Source organism: Equus przewalskii, chromosome 18 (assembly GCF_037783145.1).
Source record: "Equus przewalskii isolate Varuska chromosome 18, EquPr2, whole genome shotgun sequence".
Lineage (NCBI taxonomy): Eukaryota > Metazoa > Chordata > Mammalia > Perissodactyla > Equidae > Equus > Equus przewalskii.
In genome coordinates, this window is record NC_091848.1 from 34,768,731 (window position 1) to 34,792,134 (window position 23,404).

Here is a 23,404-nt window from a genome sequence, read left to right on the forward strand (position 1 = left end):
GGTTCACCATTTCACACTATAGCAGATACTATTGATTACCTACACAGCATCCTTTTCCTCGTCTTCATTGCCTGCAGAAGTCCAATATTGTTTGTTCAGGTATAACCCCTCGCACCTAAGTCTCAGATCCAGAGGCAAATCCTGATTGATCTCAATAAATCCCAGTCATCTCATTTTGTTGTCTATAATTGGTTTAGAGATGGGCACGCTACCCAGTTCTAGCCAATGAGACATGAAGGCGGATCTACAAGAACTTGTGAAAAACGTGCTCTCAATTTGTTGGAGAAAAGAAAAGTCCCCTCTGTTTCTCTGGACATGGTTGTATCTGCATGTGACACCTGAAAATACCGCAGTAATTTTGTGGCCAGCCTGAGGAGGATGCTAAACATTAACGAGGGCAGAACAAAGAGACTCACAGGGAGATGAAGCCAGAGCCCTGGCATACTGCACCTGGAGCCTGCCCTACCTTTGGACATTTTGTTATATGAAATAATAAATTTCCCCATTTTTAAAGCCAATTTAAATTCATGTTTTTCTGTTTTCACAGCCAAAATACTTGTGACTGTTAACAAAGGAACAAGCCTCTTCCGCTGGCTTCTTCCATTTCTGGACCCAATATGGACTATCTGTGTTTCAAGGATAGGCCCAGTGTCCTCTGGGAAGAGACTGATACAGTGGACAGAGCAAAGCGTAAGGGACTGAGGAAGCCAGGCAGCCGGCAAAGGCAACACAGAGCAGTGAATCGTGGAATCTAAGCCTCCACAGAGTCCCGTGGAGCCAGGAGGAAACTGAGTCAAATGGGAGGGGCTGAGCAATGACAGTACTAGAAAGGGTGGCAGCAGAGGGCGGGTCTGGCAAGTTGTGACAGGTGAGCTTGGGAGAAAACAGATAAAGTAGTTGGGTCAGAGAAGGGAAATGCTGAGTTAAGAGATCTCAGAAGTTTAGCAAGTCCTGGCAGTGATGAGTTCCAGCATCTGAACTTTGCAGATCAAGACTGATAGAGAAGTCATAAAATGAAAAAAGTTATGGAGTCTCGCAAAATTAAGGAGTCTGGAGGAACAATAGCTCAGATGATGAAAGATCCTGGGAACACTGATGAGGGGCAAAGAGGAGAGGAAAATCAGCCAGATCCTGAAGTCGCTTTAGGTATATGATGCTTACTATGGCTTTGGGCAACTGCATCACTAATTTGAAGAACAAAATGTAAAAGGATGAAATTAATAGTAAATGTTTAGAAAGAGGGAGAGGAAAAGTACAGAGGAGAAAAGTGATAAAAGATTAGAGGGTTTGATTTTTTTTTCAAAAAAATCAGAAAAAACTTCCTATATGTGCTCCACCAAAAGCGGAAAAAAAACAAACAAAAAGTTGACAGTACGTGTTCAAGACAGGCAGGGTATTCTTTAAATTGCGGCTTGTTCCTAACCTAAATACGGACACTCTAATGTATGATTATGGATGCAGGAACCTTTCAGTTTCTGGTAAGAAACTCTTAGGTTAGCAAATTCCATTAGGGCTGCCTTTTTGACTTTGACTTTGTTAATAGTAGGCTTATATCGTTGGGACAGTAAAATTACCATATGCCTCAATACTTAAAAGGAAATTTTAACCAGAGCCAAGCATCTATCATCACTACTATTAAATATTTGTTGATTCCCTCATCCAGCTTCCCTGTTATTAGATTCTGGGTACTACATAATTCTCACATTTTTGGCCCGACACATTCTCCACCGAAAAGAAACTTACAGGTGTCCATTATTTCTGTAATGAACTGCAGAAGTAGAATGGATAAATTAAAATCCTAACATAATCCTCAAAGTTCATTTTATCCAAAGCTTTTACTCTCTTTCCTCATTTTACCTCTTTTCCTTTCACTCTACATCAAACACTCTCACCCTGAAATTAGAGTTATCAACATAACAAAAGAAGTTTTGAGAGATTTATGTTTTCTCTCTCTCATATCCACTGTCTGATATTTGAGAAATACTAACACACTCCAAAACAGGGAAAAGACTAACAGGAGAAATATATGAACTTTATATTAAAAAAATATAAAATTTATATAATATATATGAAAAATACATAGATGTATTAATAAAAATTATTCAAATCTTACAAATAAGGCAAAAGGTGAGGGCCACATGTCTTTTCAATATTTTCCTGCAGCATTTTTTGAAAGCTTTCCCAAGGATTACTTAATTTTCTAGGATAATGTATCTGTGTTTGACTTTGCTGTTTACTATTTAATTAGAACCCAGACACTGTGCAGTTACACGTCAACCTGAAAATTTCTGTCCAGTAGAGAAGATAACCTTAGATTGATTTCTCCATATGATATTAACCACTTTTGTATTTAACCTGGTCATCTTATTGTATCACTTCTCTGTGAAAGCCTATAAATACTTCGTTCTTCAAAATAATTTTTAAAACAGCTTTGCCATCTTATTAGTCCCCCTCATCAATGAGTTAATGTCTTAGTCATGTGTGTATCTTATATTGGTACAAGAGTTTGGTTGTTTTTTTTTTTTTGAAAATTATAGTTTGACACCTGATAGCCCATGTGGCAAAAGGATTAACATCTTTTTAGTCATTTGGGGCATGCTTTTGATACAATGGGATGACATATTTTAAACTTTCAACTTTTGACATTTCCACCTGCAAGAGGAGCCGGGAACAGGAAGCAGGAAAGAGTGGAAAGCTTGAGGCAAAAGAGAAAGAGGCCAAGTTGAGAAGTCAGACAAATAAAGGACAATTGCCATATGAGGGGTCATCGCCCTTTGGGTCCTAGCTGTCCCACGCAAGTAAGCTTTGTCACTATTTTCCTGATGCTACCTCTGGGCAGGCCCACTCTAGCTGTGCCCAGTTAACCAGTGGGCCTCCAGAATAGGAGGCAATCTGGTTGGAAATGTTGGAGGTACGGGTAGTAGCTAGGACAATTGTCCTGAATATATACAGCAAGTGCATTAGGCGTCTTAAAGTCCCTCCAGCCACTCCTTGGCTCTGCCATTACTCGCAGTCATAGTTTGATCTTAAGCGAACTAGGACATCCAACTATTGCTGCTGAAATTAAAAAGAAAGAACCCCACTACCATCAGAGGGCAGTATTTGTTTTTTCAATTCATCAATTTTTCAATTTAAGAGGTAACTTTGGCTTAGTACTGAAAGGATGTTAGTAATATTTTCTTAAAATTTAAACAGTGTGCCCACATGCAAATCTAGGGTGAGTGCTGGGGTGAGCCTTGCTCAGCTTTTACATTATTTTTCAATAACTTTTTTTAAATGCTAATTTTTCTGTGTCATACTTAGAGTCATTCATTTTAAGCACTTAATATGTGCCAAGCACTATTCTAGGTAATAGGGGTACAGAGGAGAACAAGGCAGACAGGCTCCTGCTTTCATGGAGCTCACATTTCAGTGGAAGAAATAAGTAAATAAGAAAAACATCCTACAATCATCAATGCTGTGCAGATGAATTAAAGTAGGGTGATATGGGGTTAATCCTTCACTTAATGATCATTCTTTCCTGCAGAATCTAAAAAGGAAGACAAGGGAAAAAATTCTGTCAGCCTGATAAAGCCATGAATGCAAATCCCAAGGTCATATAACTAAAGCATCTATATGACCAAGTTCCATTTCATAGCATAATATGCCCAATAAGCTATATTTTAAAAATCCAGTTTCATCTTTTTCTGTTTTCAATTTTTGTCCATTCCTTTGCTTGACTTCGTTTTCTTCAAAAGGCTGATGGGGCATCACCCTAAGAAGAAGGAGCCAGGAGTTAGTTTTTCTCACTCCCTTGGGTCCAAGCCTTTCAGCCACAGCTAAGCCCAAATCTCCTTTAGGACCATGGGGTAGAGCTGACGTGGCTTGTGTGTGTAGGAGCATCTGCGTGCTCATTCATGACCGAGACTGATGACTGAGAAAGGTCCCTCAGACAAGGGAATACCTTCATCTGTGTCCCTTCCCCTCAGTTTCCTCATTTGCAAACAGAGATATTAATACCTGTTTTCACTGGGCCAGTGTAAAGATCAAACAAGATAGTGTATGTATATAATACACTATCAGCAAGGAGTAAGTATTCAATAAGTGGAAGTTTAAAAAAACATCGCTCGCCATCGCCTCTCTCCTAGGCTCCAAACATATGTTAGCCATCTTCCAGATGTGCAGAAGTAACACTAAAATTCAAGGCACCAAAGGCTGGGAAGGAATAGCCCACTGAACAGAATCAAGATTTTGAGTGACTGGGCTAAAACCAACAGGATGAAATATTATGTAGTTAAAAGCAAAGTCCAGCACTTACATTAAGAAATATCAACTACAGGAGAACAGGAGGGGAAAGAATTCACTTACTAGCAATTAACATGAAACAGAGGGGGCTTAATTGACAGCAGATTCAGTAGGAACAGACTGTAGAGTGGCCGCCAAGGAAGCTAATGTAATCCCACATGCACTAATTGAGGTTTAATGTCCAGATCAAGGGAAGGAATGGCCCCACTGTATGCTGCCCTGGCCAGATCCTGTCTGGAGCCATGTTCTCTTTCAGGAGGCTCATTTTAAGAGGGACATTGACAAAATGGAATATGTCCTGCAGAGAGTGACCATGTCACATGAGAATTGTTTGGAAGACATGATGAAGTTTTTGCCTGGAAAAGAGAAGATTGCTCTTAACCGATATTTATTTAAAGACCTTTCATATAGAAGACCGTAGCTGTACTCCAGGGGGAAAAACTAGGCACTCTGGGTGGAAGTTTAGGGAACAGCCCTCAGCTCAATAAAAGGTGAGAGGTGAGGACCAAAGCTTACGGCAATAGGAAGGGTGATTTTGTGAAGTAGTGATCTGGCTGTCCGTGAAATCTAGCAAGGCACTGGATGTGAGGTCAACCAGGTCAGTGCTTTTCAAAATTCTATCCATGGAGTGGCATCCGAGGGAGCCAGGGGATGGTAGGGGGTGGGGGCGGTGAGGAATGGGAATTGTTGCCGAGTGATAGAAAGGAAGGAGCCTAAGGAGTTTGGAACTGGACCCCTAATTTAACCATAGAGCTCAGTTCTTATGTTTCTAAGTTTTCTCCATGTCAGAGTTCCACTTAAGATGTTTGTTAAGGGCTGTATACTAAAATCAAATTTTGAAAACCATTGGAGATGATAGCTTTCTCCCCAACTCAGGTGGCGATACAACACCCCTTCTCTTAGGCCCACGACTGTCAGAGAGCACTCTACAGCAGAGACTAGTCTTAGCTCGATCTGAGCTCAACCTCTTCTGGGGCTTTCTAAATGGTCCTCTCCCTTCCCTTAAAAAACAACAACAAAAAAGCAGAATTGGTCTTTTGGCTGGTAGCCTTTGAGTCTCTAAGGCCCAACAATTTGCTGGCTACCTGGCATTACCTTTAAGCCTTTCCTCACACGCCTTCCCCCTTTGGTTTGCCTCCTCACGCAGGCCTTCCTCCTGTCCTGCCTCCTCCATCAGTCTCCCCGTCTGCAGACAAGGCTTGCCCCTCCATCCAAAGGGGAGAGAAATCCTGGGGCCAGGTTTCAGTCAGAACTCTAGCCCTGGACATCTGTCCTTCTGCCCCAGCAGGCCCTCCAGGAGACACTTGACTACACAGGCCCTTGGACAGGAGCTCCCCACGTAGCAGGATCCCTTCCTGTGAGCTGGGGTTTCTAGCCACCCCAGGCTTGAGTTCTCTCCTGTCTACTCAGAACTTCCTCATCACCATTATTTAGATCAGGGCTTCTCAAACCAGGCTTCTCTTTACAGTTGTCATAAAAAGTTGGGTAGCTTTTTAAAAGTATAGCCTCAGTCACTCCTCAGATCTCCTGAAGCACAATCTCCCAAGGTGGGATCTAGGAAGATGGATTTGGAACAAGCTTCCCCTGGGAACCCCATTTGGGAACCACCGCTCACTTTGGCACTGAGTCCATGTTACCTTGTATGATTACTGTCTTATTTATGTATCCCATCTTTCCTTAAAGTGAAGGATCATGGGTTGCTTGGATTTGTTCCTCCGTTTCCTACCACCAGGTCCAGATTGCAGCAGCTGACAATGGGGTGAAGCATGAGTAACACCTGGAGTCCTCTCTATTTGGTTTACATCTCCTGAGACTTTCGGTTGCAAAAGTTTCTTCTTTACTACCAGTGGTTCTCAAACTTTTGTGTGCATCAGACTCACCTGGAGGGCTTGTTAAAACACAGATTGCTGGGCCCCATGCTTGGAGTTTCTGATTCAGTAGGTTTAAAGTGGGCCTAAGGATTTGCATTTTTAGCAAATCCCCTTGACTGCACTTTGAGAACATCACACTAGACTCTCACTTTCTTTCTTCTTCTTTTTTGTTTTGGTGAGAAAGAGTGGCCCTGAGCCAACATCCGTGCCAGCCTTCCTCTGTTTTGTATGTGGGACACCTCCACAGCATGGCTTGATGAGTGGTGTGTAGGTCTGCCCCCAGGCTCCAAACTTGCAAACCCTGGGCCACCAAAGCAGAGCATGTGAACTTAACCACAATGCCACCGGGCTGGCTACTTGCTTTCCTTAATTTCTCTGTGGTTGTTCCTGTTTCTAATCTACAATTCCCTTTTGTTTGTATGGACTCCAATAAATTCCATAGTGTCTCTCTCTTTATAGGCCTCTCTTCTTACAATAACATTATTTCTGTGAAATTCAGGTATACTACGGCTTTCAGTTTTAAACCTTCCCATAACCCCTCCGTGGCCCAGGAATTCACCGCCACAAGGTGCTATGCACTTAGAAGGCATTCTTGCTGAAGAAATTCAGAGAAGGGAAGGATTAGCGTAGGCTGGAGCAACAGCGAAAGCTTCAAAAAAGGGGTCAGATTTCAGTTCATCCTCAAAAGGAGATTTGTGTATTTAGAAGGGAGAGAATAGAGCATTTCTGACAAGGGAACCATATCGCCAGTGACCCCTGAAAAGAAGAGCACATGCTGGGATGACACTGAGGAGACAGACTCACCCTGGAACACACATCTCCTCAACAAGGTGGTGATGTATGTCACAGGAGGACATCCTGTCTGCTGCCAGAACTATTATAACTTATTAAGTGCAATCAGGCGCACTGGAGGCACAGTGATGTTGATTTTGTTGTTTCAGGATACTAAGCCCTTTGGGAGCCCAGGGGCAGCAGGGCTGTGTGGGCCAGGCCACGTGGGCATCTCCATCAAAGGAATGAGAGTGTGTACTCCTACTGCCCAGGATAGATAATTCCACTTCTCCTTTCTGTGGAAAAAGCCCCCAGCCCTGCAGGCTGTGGCAAGAGCTGACCTGAGGAAGAAGCTTTGCTCAATAGGAAACGAGCTCTGATGGTGCAACGAGGAAACCCTGCAGGGCTTCAGCTGGATGGTTCTGAATTACAAACAGAAAAAAAGAGGTAAAAAGTGAACTTTTGAGTGGAAGATTGGAAACAGCCCAAAAAGCCATCAACAGAACACCGATTAAGTAAATTGTGGAGTGTCCACACCGTGGCACACTGTGAAGCCCAGAGGAAAAAGGAGGTAGACCAGTGACCTGGGAATACCTCCCAGTTACAGGATTAAGTGAGAAAAACAAATTGCCAAATAGTGAGTATACTATAATCCCATGATTTAGAAAAGATATCGGTAAAAATGTGTGAAGGATGATCACAAGGTGACTGTAACAGCTGCCTGTAGAGAGGGGAGTAAGGTTACAGTGGGAGGGGAGAAGCTTAAGCGGGATTTTTTAATTTTTAAAATTAAATTTCTGAACGGTTTAAAGTTTTTACACATTATAATAATAAATACTAGGTAATCCTAAGTGCCAGACACTATTCTAAGTGTTTTAGACCTATTAACTTACATAATCCCCCCAACACACCTATAGAGGTAGGTATTATTAATTTCCCCCATTTTATGAATAAGAAAACTGGGGCACAGAGCAGTTAAATAGCCTGCACAAGGACACACAGGTAGTAAATGGGAGAGCCAGGATTTGAACCAAGGTCATCTGGCTCCAGAATTTGTGCACTAAATCCCCTCACTATTATGTCTCTCAATGGACCACGCTGGTCCATTGGATGTTAACTGTAAATGCATTATGATCCCAATTAAAAAACAAACTATACGCATAGAGAAAAAAATGGAATTTGGGCCAGCCCCGGTGGCCTAGTTGTGAAGTTCAGCACATTCTGCTTCGGCGACCTGGGTTCGGTTCCTGGGTGTGGACCTACACCACTTGTCTATCAGTGGCCATGCTGTGATGGTGGCTCACATACAAAATAGAGAAAGATTGGCAGCAGATGTTAGCTCAGGGTGAATCTTCCTCAGGAAAAAAAATAGAATTTAAATCTCAAAGCTGTCCCTTTAAAACACTGATCCAAAGATTCACTCTGAATTTTAGCTTAGATGGAACAATTCAGGCATGAAATAAGTGCTTTCTCTCCCCTACCCCACACTGTCAGTCAACATTTTTTGAACAAGGGCTAAATGTTTTCACCACCCAAATAGAGATAAGATTTAATATGCAAACATCTCTGCTATCTCGGATTTAATTGTATAAATCTCTGATTTAATACTATTAAGGTGTAATAGCAATTACATACAAAGAACAGGTTGTAACAGGGGAAGAGAAAAGGGGCAGGAAGGAGAGAGCCTGACAGGACCGTAGAGTTCGTGTGGGGAGGGCAGGAGGCGGCCGATTGTTATACACCAGCTACTAATGACACTGCTTTAAATGACACAAGCCTTACCTTGTAGAAACCCATGTATTTTATACATTTTATCCTTCCTATGAGCCACAGAAGACAGATATAACCATTCTACAGGTAAGGAAACCAAGGCTCCGGGAGACTCGTTTGGTAAATTACCAAGTTGGAGCTGGAACCCAAAACTCCTAATTCTCCTTCCAGGACTCTTGAATCACACCCAGATACCTCAGCCACATCACAACCTTACCCAGGGCCAGGCCCGAGTCAGCCTCAGTGAAAGAAAGTGTAGCTGAGCAAAGATCCAGATGTTAAAGGTAGCGATGGGGCCCTGGCCAGGACCCGCTGAGAGATGTCCAAGTGGATGATGGAGCAGGAGTCCTGGTCAATCAAGAGGCAACACGAGGGTGCTGAGGTCTCAGGTTGGGGAAGAAGACCCCGGGGCTGGCACCGAGTCAGCCAAGAAGCAGGCCAAGCGCTGATTCTGGCATCTGTAGGCCAGGACCTGGCTCCCATCCACCCCCGTTTCTAGGATCTTGCTCCTACTCCTTTCCCTTCTCTCTTTGCTTCCCTCTCCCACTCTAATGCCAAACTCACGTTTACAGTCAGGAAAAGCAGGAAAATACATGGTATTTTTTAAAAAGAAATTTGTCCTGCCAATGGGGTTGGATTCATAATCCTGTTCTTTTGAGTTCAATTAAAAGCCCTACTAATTCTTTGACTTTCTTTCCACTTTATCACCTAAATAGGGTAGGTGAAGTTCCATAACTCAATCGCTTCGTTCCTTAATTAAATCCAATTAATCTATTTACAGCTTCGTTCACTCTTGAATTCTTTTCATATCCTCTTTCTCTGCTAGTGCTACAGCAGTTTTAGATATTTAAATTACCTCCAGCTGGATTTTGTATATCTCCCACGGTTTTGTTTGACTCGGTGGTCACATCTCCTACAAAGGCCACGCTCATGACCCAAAGACATGAACATGCTCCGCAAATCCATGTGCTCCGGAGAAGGAAAAATACAAATGAATACAAATATCGTACAATTCCTCTGGGGTAATTGGATGCCTCCTGAAATTTCCTGCTGTGTGTTTGGACTAGTGATAGCAGTAGGAGGAAAAAAGCACTGGGGAGGCAAGAAAATTAACACAAAACTAGCGTGCATTACAAGGAAAGCATCTCATGAGTTTTGTTTTACGAATTTCCACGTTTTATTTTTGCCCTGACGACAGCCCGGAGAGTTCTAAAAGTCGCCACCAGGGGTCAGGAGTGTGCCAATGTCAGATGCCTGAACCTGCTGAGTTTGGGTTTCTTTTCAAAGAGTTTCCTCACGGAGGAATTACTGTTCCTATTATACAGATTAAGAAACTAAGGCAGAGTGAAGAAATAGTAGGCAATTTAGCATCATGTGAGTGGCAGGGGTAGGATTTGAACGCTAGTTTCGGCAATCCATCCGGTAGGCTCTTTTAGAGCTCACCTCAGTGTGTAGCTATGATTTCCACAATTTTTTCCAATGTCTACAACCCCCTATTTAAAGGCAATAAATTAAGGAAACTTTAAACAACGTTGCTATAACTGCTTTTTTCCTATTTTCTCTCACATATTCCTAATTTTTGTCATTCATAATCCCTCTTTCATCCCTGTGCCCAATGTCAAAGAGAACGCTTGCTCCCTTTCTCTAGCCTTGACTTTTACGTCCCTCCATTAAGAAATCATTTCTGTGACAGCTTCTGGTCTGTTGTCTGTAACTGAGTTTAAAGACTTCGGCAGAATCACGGTGATATAAATGCGCGTGTGAATTAGATTTGATCTGTGAGCTGGGAATGGCTAGGAGTCCTAAGCAGGAAGGCATGCTGGACTGGCGGGGAGCAAAGCCCGTCACCAAAGGCTTCTGATACTTCTGTGTCCAGTTCACACCAGAGGTTTTGTTAACCAGCATAAGGATGTGAGAAAGGTTTCACTGGTGAAATTAGTGGTTGTCCCAAGGTGTGTGGTTCTCTGGGAATATTGAAGAGCATGCCTGCCATCACATAGTCAGGGTCACAGACCGGTGGCCCCCACCCTGGAGAATGGCCCTCTGGGCTTGTCTCCTAAATGGTCCTACAATCCAGCCCCTGATTCAGAAGAATCTTGGCCCTTTGAGTTCGACAAGCTGGTAGCTGGATCCTCATGGGAGACCAATGTTTCATTTGTTTCAAGAGAGATGGAGTACTTAAAAGGACAGAGACCTGGAGCTTCATCAGGTCCACAGAATGAGTTTTAAGACTGTTTCCATACCTGCTTGATAATAAACTTTATGTGTGTGTGTGGCCAAATTTTGGCTGAGACTTGCTTCCGTTGTCTCAGCAAGGACGCAGGTCAGGAGACCCATGGACCTCATCTGTTATCTGCCAAATAGACCCTAATAATTGTACACAGCCCAACTGCCTTAGGTTGGTTCACAATATTGTGTTACAGCCTGCTTTAGAGAAAACCCCTCAGCAAATATATGTGCATCTCTCCTTCTTCCAGCAGGGAGAGGATAGGCACTTACATCCTTACTCCACACTGGAGGAAACATCTTTCCCTCCTTTCCGTTAGTCAGAGGCTGGTTTCCCACAGCGTCTTTTTTTTGTTTTCTCACAGGTGTAGCATGTGTATTAGGTAATCAATAAGCCCCTTGGCAAGTTTTCCTAAGCTAGGTTGTAACACTTTGGCAATTCACTTTCGGAAAAACGTTTATATCAAATGTTTAAAGCAACAGTTTCCCTTAAAATACAAGATAAAATTGAAAAGAAAATAATTGTATTTAGTCCTTATAAGGTGGCTATTTTTACATCTTTTGTTCTTTCTGATATGTCTTCTGATTCTACTAAGGCCTGAAGAGTCAACCCAGAAATTACGCCCCTTTCCCAAACATCCATCCTTTGGTCCAGACTTTCATCATCTGTTGTCTGCATTGTTATTATTGTTTGATTGGTTACTATTGTTGTCCATAGTTCTTTTTATTTTACTGAAGTGTTGCAAAGTGCCTCAATGTTAAATGTACAGTTCAAGAATATTTACCTACGTATACACCCATGTAATACTGCCAAGATGGAGGTACAGCACATTTCCAGCATCCCAGAAGGCTCCCGTATGCTCCTTCCTTGTCAATACCCAACCCCCCAAAGGTTACAGCTACTCTGACTTCCATCACCATAGATTGCTTCCATCTTTTCTTGAACCTAATTGAATCAAACTGTGTGCGCTCTTTGGCATCTGGTTTCTTTACTCAACATCGGGTGGTGAGATTAATCCACTGTGGCATGTAACAGTAATTCACTCTTTTATATTGCGATGTGGTATTCTATTTTATGAATATGTCACAATTTGGTTATCCAGCTCTCTGTGGATGGACTTTTATGTTGTTGCCAGTTTTTAGTTATTCTGAATAAAACTGCTAGAATGTTCTTGCACATGTCTTTTGGTGGACTCATTTTCCTTAGATGTTTACTAGGAATGGAATTGTTGAACTCCCCAAAGTTGTATAAATTTACATTCCCACCAGCAATGGATCGAGTTCAGTTGTTCTATATACTCATCAACAGTTGATATTGTCAGTCTTTTAAATTTGAGTCATGGTGAATGGGTATTAGTAAATTATTCTGGATTTAATTGTGTTTTCCTTATTTGAGCATCTTCTAATGTGCTTATTTGTCCATTTGGGTATCCTCTTTTGTGAAATCTTCTTTGTGGCTTTTGCTCATTTAAAAAAATTATGTTGGGGCTGGCCTGGTGGCGCAGTGGTTAAGTGCGCACATTCCAATTCAGTGACCCAGGGTTTGCTGGTTCTGATCCCGGGTGCAGACATGGCACCGCTTGGCAAGCTATGCTGTGGTAGGCATCCGCATAGAAAGTAGAGGAGGATGGGCACGGATGTTAGCTCAGGGCCAGTCTTTCTCAGAAATGAAAGAGGAAGATTGGCAGCAGTTAGCTCAGGGCTAATCTTCCTCAAAAAAAAAATTATGTTGTTTGTCTTTTTCTTATTGATTTGTAGTTCTTTATATATTCTGATGATGAGTTGTTTGTTGGCTATGTATATTGTGATGATCTCTAGTACAAGGCTTGATTCTCATTCTTTTTTTTTTTTAAAGATTAGCACCTGAGCTAACATCTATTGCCATTCTTCTTTTTTCTTTTCTTTTTTTTTTTTTCCTTCTTCTTCTCCCCAAAGCTCCCCTAGTACACACTTGTATATTCTACTTGTGAGTGCCTCTGGTTGTGCTGTGTGGGATGCCACCTCAGCATGCCCTGACGAGTGGTGCCACGTCCGCGCCTAGGATCCGAACCAGCGAAACCACGGGCCACCACAGCGGAGCGCGCAAAGTTAACCATTTTGCCATGGGGCAGGTCCCTGATTCTCACTCTTGATAATGTCTTTGATAAACAGTCTTAATTTTAATCAATCTAAAGCATCGATTTTTTTCTTCTGTGTATTGCTTTGTGTGTCCTGTCTAAAAATCTTTGCCTACCCCAAAGTCATGATGATATGCTCTTTTTATCCTACAGAAATTCTATCGTTTTAGTTTTAACATTCAGGTCTATGATCCATTTCAATGAAACGTTGTGTATGGTGTGAGATAGAGGATCAAAATTCTTTTTTTTTTCCTCCCGTAAGAATATCCAGTTGCTCTAGTCCCATTTAGTGACAAGACCATTCTTTCCCCATTGAATTTCAGTGGTGCCTTAGTCATGCATCAAGTGTCCATGTATGTGTTGAGTTTATTTCTGAAGGTTATTCTCTTCTATGGAAATATTTATTTGTCTTTACCCCCATACAATGCTGTCTTGATTAAGTGTCCCTTTCTACTAAGTCTTGAAATCTAGTAGTGTAACTCCTCCAACTTTGTTCTTCTTGAGTATATCTTGAGTCTTCTAGGTCCTTTGCATTTCCATCTAAATTTTAGAATCTACCCATCAATTTCTACAAAAAGTCTGCTGGGATGTTGATTGGGATTGCTTTGAATTTATAGATCAATCTGGTGAGATCTGACATCTTTGCAATACGAGTCTTCCAATCGATGAGCATCACGTATTCCTCCATTGATACGCCTCCCTTAACTTCTCTTAGCAATGTTTTACAGTTTTCAGTGTAGGGCTCATGTACATCCTTCATTATATTTATCCCTAGGTGTTTAGTGTTTTTATGTTATTATGAATGATATTTTTAAGATTTTCACTTTCTAATTGATTGTAGAAGCATATAGAAATACATTTGGTTTTGTATATTGATTTCCTATGTAGCAACTTTACTTAATTCATTTATGAATTCTAATAGTCTGTTTGCAGATTCTTTTGGATTTTCTTTGTATTTTATTATGTCATTTGTGAATAATGACAATTTTATTTATTTATTTCCAATTTTTATGCCTTTCCCCCCCTTGCTTTACAGTAATTGCTAGGACCTCTGGTACAATATTGAATACTGGTGGTGACAGCACTGCCAGTCAGTTTTGTTTCTGATGTCGGGGGAAAGTCTCCAATATTTCAGCTTTAAGTGGGATGAAACCTATAGGCTTTTTGTAGATGGACACCATTTATTAGATTAAAAATGTTTCTCTGAATTACTGGTTTCCTGAATGTTTTATCATTAACAGGTATTGAATTCTGTCAAATGCTTTTTTGCATGTTGAGATGATGATACAGTTACTCTTCTTTGATTTTTGATGTAGAATTTACATTGATTGATTTTCAAATGCTGTACTAATCTTGCCTTACTAAAATAAACCAGGCATTACAGATCAACATCTGATTTCTTTTTTGTATATTGCTGGATTTGACTTGCTATTATTTTAGTTAAGATATTTATATCTAGGTTCATGAAAGATATTGTCTAATAATTTTCTTTTTTTATAACGTAACGTAATTTTCTTTTTTGATATCAGGATTATCTTAGCACATAAAACAAGGTGCAAAGCATTCCCTTTTCCTCTACTTTTTGAAAGTATTTGAACAATATTGATATTGTTTCTTTCTTAAATATTTTGAGTAACTCACTGGTGAAGGCATCTGGACATGGAATTTTCTTTGTGGAAAGATTTTAATGACAGATTCAATTTATAGGACTATTTCTTCTTATATCAGTTTCCTTTACTTGTAGTTTTCAAGGAATTTACTAATTTCATCTAAATCATTAAATTTATTGCACAAAGATAGTTATATAATTTTATTATCTTTTTAATGTTGTCCGATCTGCAGCAATATTCTTATTTCATTCCTGATATTGACCATTTGAGGGTTTTTTCCTCTTGAGCAGTCTTGCTAGGATTTTCTTAAAATAAGCTTTTTATTTTGGAATAATTTTAGATTTACGGAAGAGTTGCAAGGATAGTACAGAAAGTTCCCATACCCTTCTCTTCCAATTTGTTTCCCTTGTCGAAATAAGAAACCAACATTGGAACATTACTATTAGCTAAACTCCAGACTCATATTTCACCAGATTTTTTCATTAATGATCTTTATCTGTTCCAGAATCCAATCCAGGATACTACATTGTGTTTAGTTATTAGTTTCTTATTCTTTCCTTGTTTTTAATGACCTTGACACATTTGAGGAGTACTGATCAGATATTTGTAGAATATCCCTCAAATTGGGTTTGTGTTATGTTTTTCTCATGATTAGACTGGGTTATGGAGTTTTGGAAAGAATCCCACAGAGGTGATGTGCCCATCTCACCACATCGTACCAGGGGTGCATGATAGTCACATGATACCCATTGATGTTAACCTTGGTCACTTGATCACGGTAGTGATGGCCAGTCCCTCCACTGTAAAGTTGCTACTTTTCCCTCTCTGTACTCTATTCTTTGGAAGTCCAGCTCATACTCAAGAGCAAGGGGGACAGGAGGAGGCTAAGCTACACCTCCCAGAGTGGAGAGTATCTACATGCATTATTTGGAATTCTTCTTTAAGTAATATTCGTCTCTTCTTCTCCATTTACTTATTTAATCACTTCTTTATATTAGGATGAATGGATACAGAGCAAAGCAGGGAAGGGTGAAGAAAGGATTTGAAAGTAACTAGGCAGTTGACGGGCACCAGGGTTCGAGCCAATATTACTTAACTTGTTTTCGAGTTTCTTTGAGAGTTTGAGGCTCAGAGCCTGGACTAAAATGTCTTTTGGATGACTGGATCTGTGACAGATTGATGTTCTGAGTCACCTAGCTTCGGAATCAAGAATAGAAAGGGGCCATTGCAGATGCATATTATGTGGCAAATGCACAGTTAACACAGGAACAGAAACTGTTTCCTCTCTCAGGAGCACGTTAAATTAAGAAATCTGAAGACAGAGAAAAGAACTTATATTACACATGTGCCACACCCTTTCTATAACTGCCCAAATTTAGCAAGGAGTACCTCAGCCCTGTACTAACCAGAGTCTAGTACTCAGCGCTCAAGGATACCAAGGATAGTCAAGGACAGTGGAGGGTCCAGGAGACGGATGTGAAGAAAAGTAATTATAAGTGACAACCAGTGAGAAGAAAAATAGCCTTGTATGTATTCCCAGAGCTAAGTAGTGCCTGGCACATAGCAGGAACTCAAGAAATAGCTGCTGAATGAGTGAATGTTTTGGGGAGCTGTGCCTGTCCCCTCACTGTAGAACCCCGAAGGGCATGGAACAAGGAGTCAGGTATTTCTGTGCATCTGGACTTGAAACAAGCTCCAAGCAAATGAATAAATATTCTTAAAAGTTAACAAACCTAAAAGCTCTATGATATTGAAATCATAGGGAAGATACTGAGCTATAATTCCCTGATTAGGACATCAGCTTTGAGGATGTGGGGGTGGGATGATGAAGCTGTTTTTTTTTTTTTTTACAGCTCCAGTTGACTGATACCAAGAAACCTGTGGGCAGTTCTCCAACAGAGCACCCTTGGTCACACTTGGTAACTTCTAACCTTCCTCTTGCCCTGTCCTCCTTGGTTGCTGACAGTTGGTTTGTGGCAGAGGGGAATTCCAGCCCACTTTAGGGGAATGAAGAGGTGGGTTCCTGGTGAGTATCCCTTAGGTGGATGCTGGGACCCTGATGAGAAGGGTAGAGCAGACACACACAGCAGTCTCAGAGGGTTAATGGACCAAAAATGTATATGAGTTGGCTAAAACCCTCACAGACAACAAACAAAAACAATCCATGTGAGTGTTCTCACGAATTTGGAAGCTCGAGTTCTACCCAATAAGATAAAAGCGGGTAACAGAAGATAAAGCTGCTTCATCGTCATCTTCGGGCCAACAGCAAACTGGGCACCTCCATATTGCTCCATTTCTAACAAGGCTGACTCCGACTCTCACTAATTTTATTTTTAATTAATATTTTGTCTATAAATATTTATAGTATTTGCCAACCTCACCGAGATCATCAAACAGAAAGCTCCTTAGAATAGCAGAATGTTAGACTCGTAAGGCGCTGAGAGATGATCCAGCTCAACCCCCTTTTCCGTAGGCGCAGAAGGTGAAGTCCAGGAGGGAAATGCGCGGCTTAAGAGCACATGCTGTTGAGTTAGAAACCAAACTGGGACTATGACCTCAGCTCTAACACTGAGTGGAAGGCTCTTTCTGTTCCTCTCATGCTGCTCTTCCACCGTGAGTAAACTCAGAGTAGATTTGACAGCAAGGTCTAAGACCTACCTTCCTACCTATCAAAACTCAGGCACTAACAGTGGAAAAATTTATCATCAAATAGTTGGGTTTAAAAAAAAATCATATATGTAGAAAAGAGCAGCTGGGGGGGGGGGTGGGAAGAAGAATATGTCCCATGAAAGAGAAATTGTTAGCCATTGAGGACTCTAAGAAGCAGGATGGCTCACCAAGCAACCCTCCTTCACTGATACAAGCTCCCAGAAGAAACTATGCTCAGTTATCTCAAAGGAAGTGATGAGCACTGTCAGCCCCCACCAGAAATTAAGCAGGATCTAGAATTTAATACTGAAACCCAGTAATATGAGAACCCAGTAGTTTCGGCTAGCAACTCAAACTTAAATTGTCCTCTGAAAATGAACAACCCTTACGGACATGAAAGTTCAGGTACCAGTTAAGTCCTAACAAACAAGCAACAGCAGTCACCGTCTTGGTTACCATGTAACAGGAATACAGCTTCCCAAATGACTCAGTGACCATAACTACAAACAAAATACAAAAATAAGCAGTAAGTCCAGCATTTTGCAAGGGGAAAGAGACATATTTAACGGGGCAAGAAATCAACACTGGAGGACTAAACTCCCCAAAATAAGTAAAATTTCATCAAGAATTCACAAAAATACATCCAAGAAAAGCATCTAAAAATGAAAGAAGAAGGGGGTGAGTGGGTGCAAACTGGGGAGAAAAAAAAATGAAATAAACCCAGGAAGGGACAAGATGGTAAATTCAGTGATGATCCAACGGAATTCAATGCCAGCCACTAGGAACTGAGCATCTCAGATAATTAAAGTATCAGCAATATTCTTCCTTTGAAGCCTGAGAAACAAATTGTACCTATTTACAAGATCTTAAATGCCAAAAAAGGGGAGAGTATTCAAGTTAATAGCTATCAAAAGAAAAAAAATCCAGTTGTTAAAAGATTTCACCGTTGGTCTGAACAAATTTAAAATTTAAAATTTAAAAAGTACAAAGGTATCCTGCCTCCTGGGAGGGTGGAGGGGTAAGTGGGAGACCCCAAAAAGTCCAGAGAAAGCTGCATAGTTGCAGGAACCCCTCCGCGTCTTGAGAACCTCAGTAAAAATACCAGCGGCCAAAAGTAAATAAAGCACATTTTAAAAGACTTTGTGCTTTCATTCCTCTCACACGCAGGATTATATTCCAGTGACTGAGTTCATAAATATCAATTGCTTGTTTCTGAACACATTCTGTATGCAAACAGTTCTTTCATTTCGAAATGCAACTGTCTTTACGAATTCAAATATTTAACTTTCTTCCCCTTTTTAACCTTTTTTTCTGTAATCAGTTTGCCCTACTGACAATATCCCCACTGAACTAATTCATACTTTTGTACATTTTGAATTTCTACTGTTCTACTAAGCTTTTATTTCTTTGGTATTTATAAAATGGTGATATCTCATTCTTTTTCCACTTTTGGACACTGTTATTTTTTTCTTATGTGAAATTTCTTCATTTCTCTATCCTCACACACATATCCAAATGGCATTAAAGTTCATAAGAAACAGGAGCTTAGGTAAAGGCCTATGTGTCTTTGCTTTATCTGGGCAATTAGTTTCTCTAGATCTGTTAAACAGATGCATTCTGTAGATCCAACAAATGGATTGATTTTGCTCAATAAAAATTTCTCGTGCCTCATATGCCGCATTGTATTAACATTTCTATCTAATCCGTATAATATTAAGTCTCTTTCCATCGTGATCATTTAAGCTTTCGACTCCCAGGTTGCATCTGTACTGTCTTCTCTTTCTTAGTGAACACTTGCCTTGTATTTGTTCTGATCGATGCTTTAGTAGAATTTGCAGGCATTTTTGCAATTAATGACAGGTGTTTTTTTTCAACAGTGAAAAGGAAAAGAAGACCTCCCTTAATCCCTGTCACACGGCTCCGCGCTCCCAAGAAGAGCCAGCTGACAGAGCCCAGCACCTCTTGTTGCAGGCCTTCTGCACTTCAGGCTGTCACCTGACACTCATGAAAGGTCCTTTCTCTGACGTATGATACATATTGCAGAATATATGACCGTCTTTCATAAAAATCGATCCAGAAGACAATTTAAATAATGTTGGAACTTCTAGTAAAGAAGAGTGAAGTAGGAAAACATTATCTTTAGAACCACAACTGGATGTAACAAAAAAAGACCCTACGGTGATATTAGCCACAAAGATGTCTGTGCCTCTGCTTTTGTCTCCATCCACCAGGCAGTCAATATTTACCTGTTAGGAAAACTGCAGGAAATAGAGTTGGAGATGCAAAAGTTTATTCATATTTCAACGGGGCAAGCATAACATTTTTGAAAAGTTAGAAAATAGGCAGAGGTTTCCTTTTCTGATTGACCGTTACGATCAAAGTGGAATTTTTGTTGTTATCTCTCTTTTGGAGGAAGGATATTCTACAATGTGACACAGACAACAGCGGAAGATAATATTGTTAAAGAAATCTAGTTCAAGAAAGTCATGGTTGACTTGGAAAGTTTCAGAGAAGATGTTTCTTGCATAATCTCAAAATCTTAAGAGGGGTGGCATTAGCAGACTGCAATTTGAAAATAGTCTTTCCTACAGATCTCCAAAAAACATTATTTAAGAGGAAGGCTTGGGGAAGGAACACGGCCAAACCAAATTTTAATGGGGATAAAACTGGCCTTTTGAAGAAAAGAAAAAAGTTGGCCAGTGAAAAGCAAGGCAAGGAGCAGCTATTTTGCTAAGTGATAAGTTATATGGCAATATAAATAAACAAACATATGAATATATGACAACTAGTTGGCACCACCTGTGTACTCCACCCCAGGGGCCAGGACCTTATTTCAGCTAAGTCTCATGAAGTATCTCATAGATAACTAAGATGCTCATAGCAGCAAAACAGAACAGAATCTGATATTAACATGATTGTTTCCAACATTGCAAAACTTTGGGGTAAAGTCTCACAGGCAGAAAGATTTTAAGGACATTAAGTAGTGGATAGGTGTATTTCTTTGGCAGTATCTCCCTCTACATAATTCCTTAGTCCTCCTTTTACGATCTTCAAGGTTGTCTATTCTGTCATTTCTTCAAAATGTCCTTTTTATAGAGAGAGATCATTTTCTGGATCCTGTTTGATTTGAGAAGCAGCTGACATCTGGGATGAGCTTTCTCCTCTATGTCTCCAGGAAAAAGTAAGCTGAGTTTTCTCTTGGGGGCTGGCATCTCTGACCTAGCCAGAGGAACTTCCCATTTTTTCCCCTTTTCTCTTTATTTCTAACTTGCATTGTGCCGCATTGGTAAGACAACAGGAAGCTCTGGGCTTCCTCTCCAGGGCATTCAGCTGAAGGGATGTGCTCACCACATTGATAACAGTAGCCGGAAAAGAGAGAAACACACCCACCCTCCAGAAAGCATGGCCCTCCTGCTCACTCTCCGTGCCCTCCCCATGCTGACCTCGCTTCCTCCTCAGAGCCTGGGAGGCCCCATTGGGGTTGTGCTGTTCAGGCCACTCCAGCGTTCAAGCCAATTTTATCCTTATTGAAATATAACTTATCACTTAGCAAAATAGCTGCTCCTTGCCTTGCTTTTCACTGGCCAACTTTTTTCTTCTATCCTTCAAAAGGCCAGTTTATCCCCATTAAAATTTGATTTGGCCATGTTCCTTCCCCAAGCCCTCCTCTTAAATAATGTTTTTTGGAGATCTGTAGGAAAGACTGTTTTCAAACTGCAGTCTGCTAATGCCACCTTTCCTAAAATTTTGAGATTATGAAAGAACCTTCTTCTCTCAGTCTCAGCAACACATGAGATACTGTTGTCTAAAGTCACTAAGAGTTAATCAGTGTGGCACGGACTCCACTGGTATCAGTATAGCTATGCATGTTCTTGTATGCAAAATGGTTTGTTGTGTTGCCCTTTATAAGCTAAACATCCTTGAAATAAGCAAAGAGAGGGATTATTGGTTACAAACTCAATGTGTCCAGATAAAGGGTTTTATATATGACAGAAGTTTGGAATCTAGTTTTCCATATTTTTCATATTAAGGATCTGGAGATGGTGGGAGTGCGGAACCGAGCGCCTGAGAAATGACCACAGGACCAAGAACAGCCAACAAGCTGCTGGGGACCGTCATTGCACCGGCCTGATGATGGGATAATTAACACAAAAGCCGTGTCTAGGAGCGAAAGACACAAGCAGCTCTTGGGAGCGGTCACTAAAGGCAGTTTCTTAAAAGCCCTGAGAAGTATGATTTGAAAGAGACTGCTTCTGGAATGTCGAGGCCTATATGTTGCAATACTCATTTTCTAGTCTTTTCTGGGGTTTAGCTGGCCCTTGTCTTCCATTCATGGTAGCACTAAGACCAAGAACTACCTGAGCTCTCAGAGGTCCTGGAGTGAACAGGCCAGTGTTTTAACAACTCATAAGTCTCTGAGTGGGTGCTGTGTCGATGGACGTTTAAGCTAATCTTTCATCCCCGAGAAATTGCATCTATAAAAGTTGGGTTCTGCATTTGAAAAACTTGGATCAGTTGGTTATCCCAGAAACAATACCCCCCCACCCCTCCCCGACAATGAACCTTTAAAATCCTGGTAAAAACCAGAGTTCTCTTGCATCAACCTTTTGTCCTGAGTGTTGAGCAGGAAGATGCTGCCTGGTGGAAGGAGGAAGGAAATGAGTGAGATTCCTCTTGTAGATTACCTCCAAGCTGTCACCAAACCATGCTGCTCCCTTCAGAACAGCCTCAGAAAGACGGGTGACCTTCAACTACCCAGGACTTCCCCACTATGCCCCACATGAATCCTCACCATGTTTGCCATTTAATCAGTGTGCTGTTCAGCAACTACTAGCTGCCTGTAAGTTGCTATGGGTTGACAGCTTGATAGACTTGATAAAGACAATCAAGCTGTTGAAGCTGCTTTCTCTTCTTCAGCTTAATGCTCACGTCTTTCTCACAGTTCTGTATGACCTTGGGCACATCTGAAGTGCTGTCAGCCTAGAGTTTTCCCAAATTAAGTGAGGTTATCCATATAAAGCACTTAGCACAAAATAAGTATTCGGTAATTGTTGATGAGGATGGAGTAGAAGACAACAAATAGTGAGGAGTATTTTTCTCTTTCTTTTCTTTATAACACTTTTTCCCTAGTCCCATTGTCTGTTTTCCGTGGCCCCGTACCATCACAGCGCCCACACTCTTAAAGAAGGTCTCCAAGGCTGGAGACTTCTTGCTCTCTAATTCGGGTAAAATCTGAATATATTTGTAAGATGATGAGGTGTGCCATCTTATTCATGTCCAGCTTCTTCTTCATGTCCACCCATAACGAATCAGAGGGACAACCATCTCCAAAGGATTTGCCTTTACACCTCTTGCTGCATTCTTAGCCTTCTGTGGCTCCCTGATACAAGTACTGGGATTTCTCCACTCAGCATTACTAAATAAATAACCAACTGCACCTCTCAGGGTCCCAGCAGAAACAAGATGGGTGAATATAAGAGCCACATTCACACAAGGATAACTCAAGGAGGATTTATAGAGGCACTGTTACAAAGGGGTGGCCAGAGAAAGGCAAACCACAAGGGATAATGCAATTACGTGGGGCTGGCAAACAGAGCTGTTACCCATCTCTCGGCCCAGAGAGGAGGGACCCATGGAGTGCGTGGTTCCTAGAACCTTAAGGCAGAGATTTGTATAGAAAGGGCCACCTTGAGAGGAGTGTGACTTTTGATTGTAAATGCAGCCAGTTTGAGACAAATCCATAGGGAAGAGTCAGGAAAATAAACATCCTGACCTCATTTTCCTCCTTCTCTCTAATCTGCCAAGGCTCCTTCTTAGCCAAATACTATTGGAAGCCAGAGGACAAGGGGAGCCCGTTGAGGTCAGCCTCCTAGAGCAGGACAGAGAATAGTGGAGAGTGGATCTGGAGGGGCAAGTGGAAGATATCTGGCATAGTAAATAAATAAAGGTGGGCCATGCACGGATCAATGATGACCAAAGATGAACAACGATATGAACCAAAGATTGTAGTTTATTCAATTCTTTAGGACTGGAGTCCTTAAAAAAATCAGTTTACTCCTAATAACTTATTTTGTGCCTCTAAAAACCCTTCAGCTTTTATTTTATG